The sequence below is a fragment of the Coregonus lavaretus genome (assembly GCF_964263955.1).
Source record: "Coregonus lavaretus genome assembly, chromosome: 4".
NCBI lineage: Eukaryota > Metazoa > Chordata > Actinopteri > Salmoniformes > Salmonidae > Coregonus > Coregonus lavaretus.
Window position 1 is genome coordinate 59235753 of NC_139991.1, and position 6712 is coordinate 59242464.

The following is a 6712-nucleotide window of genomic DNA, read 5'->3' on the forward strand; positions in this document are numbered from 1 at the left end:
ACATGGTTTGGAAATGTAGAAGAAGTACTACAGCAACAATAGTAATTGACACAACTGAGAGAGAGAAAAACAAACAGATTATGAAGTGCCTGAGGGTGGTGCCATGGGTCACGTGACAGAGGTGGCCGGTGGAGCTGTTCTCTTCCTTTTCTGTGCTGCAGTTGAAAGAAAAAGTAGTGTTAGACAGAGCATGTTTCATGAAACAATTTTCAACCTATTTTTACATCAATACCTCTTGAGGAAGCTGCAGAAGTTTTGGAGGAGGTGGACATGCCTTGTGAGCTGGTACTATGGACTGTAGATATGTAAAGAGATAACAATGAATGTGTTAAACAAAGCAGTTTTATAAAACACATAAGAAACTGTAATTTTTTCATAATTTAACGTGTTTACCTGTGGAGTTGGCTGTATTCGAATTGCAGGGGGCAGGGACACCAGATGAGGCTGCTGTGGTGGTGTGACCAGGGGAGACTCAGGAGGCAGTTGGTCCAGAGGAGGCCGCTTCAGAGGTGACAGACAGTGGGGCTGATGTTTATCGTGGTGGTGGTGGATGAAACCGCAGACGATGGCTTGGAGGAGCTGGTGTTAGTAGTGGTAGGGTTGAGGGCCTGACGATGGTGTGGCCGGGAGAGCAGGCACATGGCCTTCTTCTGCAGCTGGGGGCTCCGGTGGCTTCTACAGGTGTCTCACACTGGGGACCCTCAATGGGTGAAGGGTCAAAAGGGAAGAGGCCACACTTCTTAAACCCTTCCACCACATAGCGCATGTCCTTGCAACGCTGGTACGGGTAGCAGAATACTGATTTGTTTACCAGGAGTGGTCAAAATGGCTGAGGCCTCCAGCTACCTTGGAGAACGCAACCTTTAAAGGGCCAAAGTGGCTGCATGACCAGTGGCTGCAGGACCTGGGTGCAGTGTGGGGGAAGAGAAAGAAGTATAACCCCTTCCCTTAGTGCCGCCGTGAGCACCTCCGGGTCCATGTGGCTCTTGTGCCCATCGAAGAAGAGAAGGAGAGGGCGCTCCTTCACTGCATGTTTACTGTAATGAAGTGCTGAAACCACTTCCTGAACAGGTCCCTGTCAATGTAGCCACTGTTTGACTGTCCATACAATGCTTGGGGGTGGGGGGGGGGCTCCCAGTGTGTAGATCCCGGGAAAAACACTTGGGGTAGATGATAATTGGGGGGACGTCCTCCCCAGCTGCGTTGAAGCAGGCCAGCACTGTGATGTGCTCCTTGGTCCATGGAGCCTGCATGTGTTTTGCACCCCGGGAGCCAGGACATTGTGCCTGCTGTGGTCACTATGAAACCCAGACTCATCGCAGTTATAGATTTGTCTGGGTTTCTCCCTCAACCCACTCTCCTCCAAGTGCTTCTCATAAGAAGTGAAGAAGGTGTCCATTGAAGGATGGGTGGCACACTCAGCTCTCCCCCTATCCAGGGTGTCTGGCCTCCTCATGCTCAAGTTCTTGTGCCTCCTCCTGAACATTTCCCACCACCTCTTCCCCAGTGGTGGGATTGTCTCCCTTGGTTGCCGAAACCTAGAATAGAATATAAATTGTCCATCCAGGATGAAAATGTTTATTTTGGCATCACCTTACACATACACATTTACATCACACACATTGAGAACAGTCAGTCCCGCATTCTACATACATAAACACATAGAACACCAGATACCGGCATATTTTGTTGACGTATTTCATCAGCCTCTGTCTGGTGAAGGGGAACCCATGGCAGGCGCAGTAGATACAGTACTGCACCAAATAATTTTCATCCTCTGGTGAAAGCAATGTGAGTGGTCCACTGCGACAACCATGGGTCATCCGGCCGCTCTGCCTGTCCACCCGGGTCTGCCGAGGTACAGTACACCATGCACCTTGGTAGATAAGAAAATAAAACTGTTATTAGCAGATGAAATTCACATACATGTGGTAATCTACTAAAAACAAAAGATGGCCCTCCTTTTCCTGTAGTCCACGATCAGCTCCTTTGTCTTGCCCACGTTGAGGAAGAGGTTGTTGTCCTGGCACCACACTGCCAGGTCTCTGACATCCTCCCTATAGGCTGTCTCATCGTTGTCGGTGATCAGGCCTACCACTGTTGTGTCGTCAGCAAACTTAATGATGGTGTTGGAGTCGTGCTTGTGGGCACTATGGTGATGAGCTTTGTGGGCACTATGGTGTTGAACACTGAGCTGTAGTCAATGAACAGCATTCTCACATAGGTGTTCCTTTTGTCCAGGTGGGAAAGGGCAGTGTGGAGTGCGATTGAGATTGCGTCATCTGTGGATCTGTTGGGGCGGTATGCGAATTGGAGTGGGTCTAGGGTTTCCGGGATGATGGTGTTGATGTGAGCCATGACCAGCCTTTCAAAGCACTTCATGGCTACCGACGTGAGTGCTAGGGGGCGGTAGTCATTTAGGCAGGTTACCTTTGCTTTCTTGGGCACAGGGACTATGGTGGTCTGCTTGAAACATGTAGGTATTACAGACCCGGTCAGGGAGAGGTTGAAAAATATCAGTGAAGACACTGGCCAGTTGGTCCACGCATGCTCTGAGTACACGCCCTGGTAATCTGTCTGGCCCTGCGGCCTTGTGAATGTTGAACTGTTTAAAGGTCTTGCTCACATCGGCTACGGAGAGAGTGATCACAGCTGGTGCTCTCATGCATGCTTCAGTGTTGCTTGCCTCAAAGCGAGCATAAAAGGCATTTAGCTCGTCTGGTAGGCTCGCGTCACTGGGCAGCTCGTGGCTGGGTTTCCCTTTGTAGTCCGTAATAGTTTGCAAGCCCTGCCACATCCGACGAGCGTCAGAGCTGGTGTAATAGGATTCAATGTTAGTCCTGTCTGAGGGCATGGCGGGATTTCTTATAAGCGTCCGGATAATGTCCTGCTCCTTGAAAGCGGAAGCTCTAGCCTTTAACGCGGATGTTGCCTGTAATCCATGGCTTCTGGTTGGGATATGTACGTACGGTCACTGTGGGGACGATGTTGTCGATGCACTTATTGATGAAGCCGGTGACTGAGGTGCTATACTCCTCAATGCCATTGGATGAATCCCGGAACATATTCCAGTCTGTGCTAGCAAAACAGTCCTGTAGCGTAGCATCTGCGTCATTTGACCACTTCCGTATTGAGGGAGTCACTGGTACGAGGGCGAAGGAGAGCTTTGTATGCGTCTCTGTGTGTGGATAAAAGGTGGTCAAGAGTTTTTTTCCCACTGGTTGCACATGTGACATGCTGGTAGAAATTAGGTAAAATTGATTTAAATTTGCCTGCATTAATGTCCCCGGCCACTAGGAGCGCCGCTTCTGGATGAGCATTTTCTTGTTTGCTTATGGCCTTATACAGCTCATTGAGTGGGGTCTTAGTGCCAGCATCGGTTTGTGGTGGTAAATAGACAGCTACGAAGAATATAGATGAAAACTCTCCTGGTAGATAGTGTGGTCTACAGCTTATCATGAGGTACTCTACCTCAGGCGAGCAATACCTCGAGACTTCCTTAATATTACACATCGCGCACCAGCTGTTATTGACAAATTCATTAAACTCTGACTCATTAAAGCAAAAAATCTTCATCCAGTTCGAGGTGAGTAATTGCTGTTCTGATATCCAGAAGCTCTTTTCGGTCATAAGAGACTGTAGCAGCAACATTATGTACAAAATAAGTTACAAACAAAGCAAAAAAACACACAAAATAGCACAGTTGGTTAGGAGCCCGTAAAACGGCAGCCATCCCCTCCGGCACACACAAAATGTTTTATCATACACTCACCTGCAACTTCACCCCACAACACCCTCCACCCGAAACCAAGGTCTCACACTTCATTCCCTCCCTCCCTCCATCCCCCTCTATATCCCTCTCCCTCACCCATCCTCCCCCACATTACATAGAGCCCCACAGAGATGAATGTTGCTTGAGAAAAACTCAGACCAGATCATCTTGTCTTTTTCTTTCTGTTTTTATTGGTTTGGCAGGGAGACAGACTGGGGAGCTGTGATAGTCAAGTCTCAACAGTTTCAACACAAGTCTCAACAGTTTCTCTCCAGCACTGTGGCTGGTGTTGTAGGAATACCGGTCCTCCCTTGGTGTGGCAGGAATAGGAGTCCTTCCTGAAACAAGACATTAATAGGAATACAGTGGCTTGCGAAAGTATTCACCCCCCTTGGCATTTTTCCTATTTTGTTGCCTTACAACCTGGAATTAAAATGGATTTTTTGCGGGGTTTGTATCATTTGATTTACACAACATGCCTACCACTTTGAAGATGCAAAATATTTTCTTTGGTGAAACAAACAAGAAATAAGACAAAAAAAAACAGAAAACTTCAGCATGCATAACTATTCACCCCCCCCCCCCCCCAAAGTCAATACTTTGTAGAGCCACCTTTTGCAGCAATTACAGCTGCAAGTCTCTTGGGGTATGTCTCTATAAGCTTGGCACATCTAGCCACTGGGATTTTTGCCCATTCTTCAAGGCAAAACTGCTCCAGCTCCTTCAAGTTGGATGGGTTCCGCTGGTGTACAGCAATATTTAAGTCATACCACAGATTCTCAATTTGATTGAGTTCTGGTGTTCCAAGGCATTTAACTGTTTCCCCTTAAACCACTTGAGTGTTGCTTTATCAGTATGCTTAGGGTCATTGTCCTGCTGGAAGGTGAACCTACCCTAAACCACTCGAGTGTTGCTTTATCAGTATGCTTAGGGTCATTGTCCTGCTGGAAGGTGAACCTCCATCCCAGTCTCAAATCTCTGGAAGACTGAAACAGGTTTCCCTCAAGATTTTCCCTGTATTTAGCGCCATCCATCATTCCTTCAATTCTGACCAGTTTCCCAGTCCCTGCCAATGAAAAACATCCCCACAGCATGATGCTGCCACCACCATGCTTCACTGTGGGGATGGTGTTCTTGGGGTGATGAGAGGTGTTGGGTTTGCGCCAGACATTTTCCTTGATGGCCAAAAAGCTCAATTTTAGTCTCATCTGACCAGAGTACCTTCTTCCATTTGTTTGGGGATTCTCCCACATACCTTTTGGCGAACACCAAATGTGTTTGCTTATTTTTTTCTTTAAGCAATGGCTTTTTTCTGGCCACTCTTCCGTAATGCCCAGCTCTGTGGAGTGTTCGGCTTAAAGTGGTCCTATGGACAGATACTCCAATCTCCACTGTGGAGCTTTCCAGCTCCTTCAGGGTTGTCTTTGGTCTCTTTGTTGCCTCTCTGATTAATGCCCTCCTTGCCTGGTCCGTGAGTTTTGGTGGGCAGCCCTCTCTTGGCAGGTTTGTTGTGGTGCCATATTCTTTCCATTTTTTAATAATGGATTTAATGGTGCTCCATGGGATGTTCAAAGTTTCGGCTATTTTTTTACAACCCAACCCTGATCTGTACTTCTCCACAACTTTGTCCCTGACTTGTTTGGAGAGCTCCTTGGTCTTCATGGTACCGCTTGCTTGGTGGTGCCCCTTGCTTAGTGGTGTTGTAGACTCTGGGGCCTTTCAGAACAGGTGTATATATACTGAGATCATGTGACAGATCATGTGACACTTAGATTGCACACAGGTGGACTTTATTTAACTAATTATGTGACTTCTGAAGGTAATTGGTTGCACCAGATCTTATTTAGGGGCTTCATAGCAAAGGGGGTGAATACATATGCACACACCACTTTTCCGTTATTTATTTGTTAGAATTGGTGAAGTGAAATGTTTTAATTTCACTTCACCAATTTGGACTAGTTTGTTTACAGGTTGTAATGCAACAAAATAGGAAAAACTCCAAGGGGGATGAATACTTTTGCAAGGCACTATACAGTAATAGGAATACTTGTGTGTATCGTTGACCAAGTCTTTGTCCACAGGAGGACCTCAAAGAGACCAGGCAAGGGTCATCAGAGGTGGGGTCCAGGCAAAATCCCCTCAATATTTGCAAAAGGAGGCAAGCACAGTCTCTCACACACAATAACAAACACACACACACACAAACAAAACGCAGCTCTCTATTAGCTAGCTCATGCAGTCCGTGTGTAACCATGGCTGGTGTAGGTGTCCGTCCCATCAATACATTTCAAGGGTCCAAGAAGACATACATTGGTCATTTCAATTGACAGTACATTCTATAAGCTTTAAGGACATCATGATTCCATGCTAAACTAAGGCCATGTCTGCGAGTAGTTTACTTGACTGAGTAGTGGTTCCCTTGTAGAGTTACTCACACCTGGCTTAAGTTGGAACTGGTAGAAGTTACCTCTAACCGCGGGTCCGGGATCTGATATTATTTTATCCCTCTCATGGTTCAGGTTATGATTTGGGGTTGGGAAATGTGATAGTAGATCTGTAGTTAGGGGCAACTTCTACCTAGCATTGAAGGTACACCAGAAGATTAGCACCAGGTAGGCTGGTCTTTAGGTGGTGTCATCATCACACCAGCATTCAAGGCAAGAGTGACATCATTTAAAACAGTCTGAACAGAGCTGAGAGGACCACCATTCTCAGATCATCATCATCATCATCATCATCATCATCATCACTATGTACAGTATATACACACTTATTTACAATACACACATACTGGTGTCAGGGTAGCTGGTACTGGCACACATTAGAAATAATAACACACAGAACACAGACAGACAGCACCTCTGGTGGCGGAGAGAGGAAATACATTGAAACACAGGTTTGTGAAAAGCTTGGCACTGTAGATTTCTCCCACATGAACAA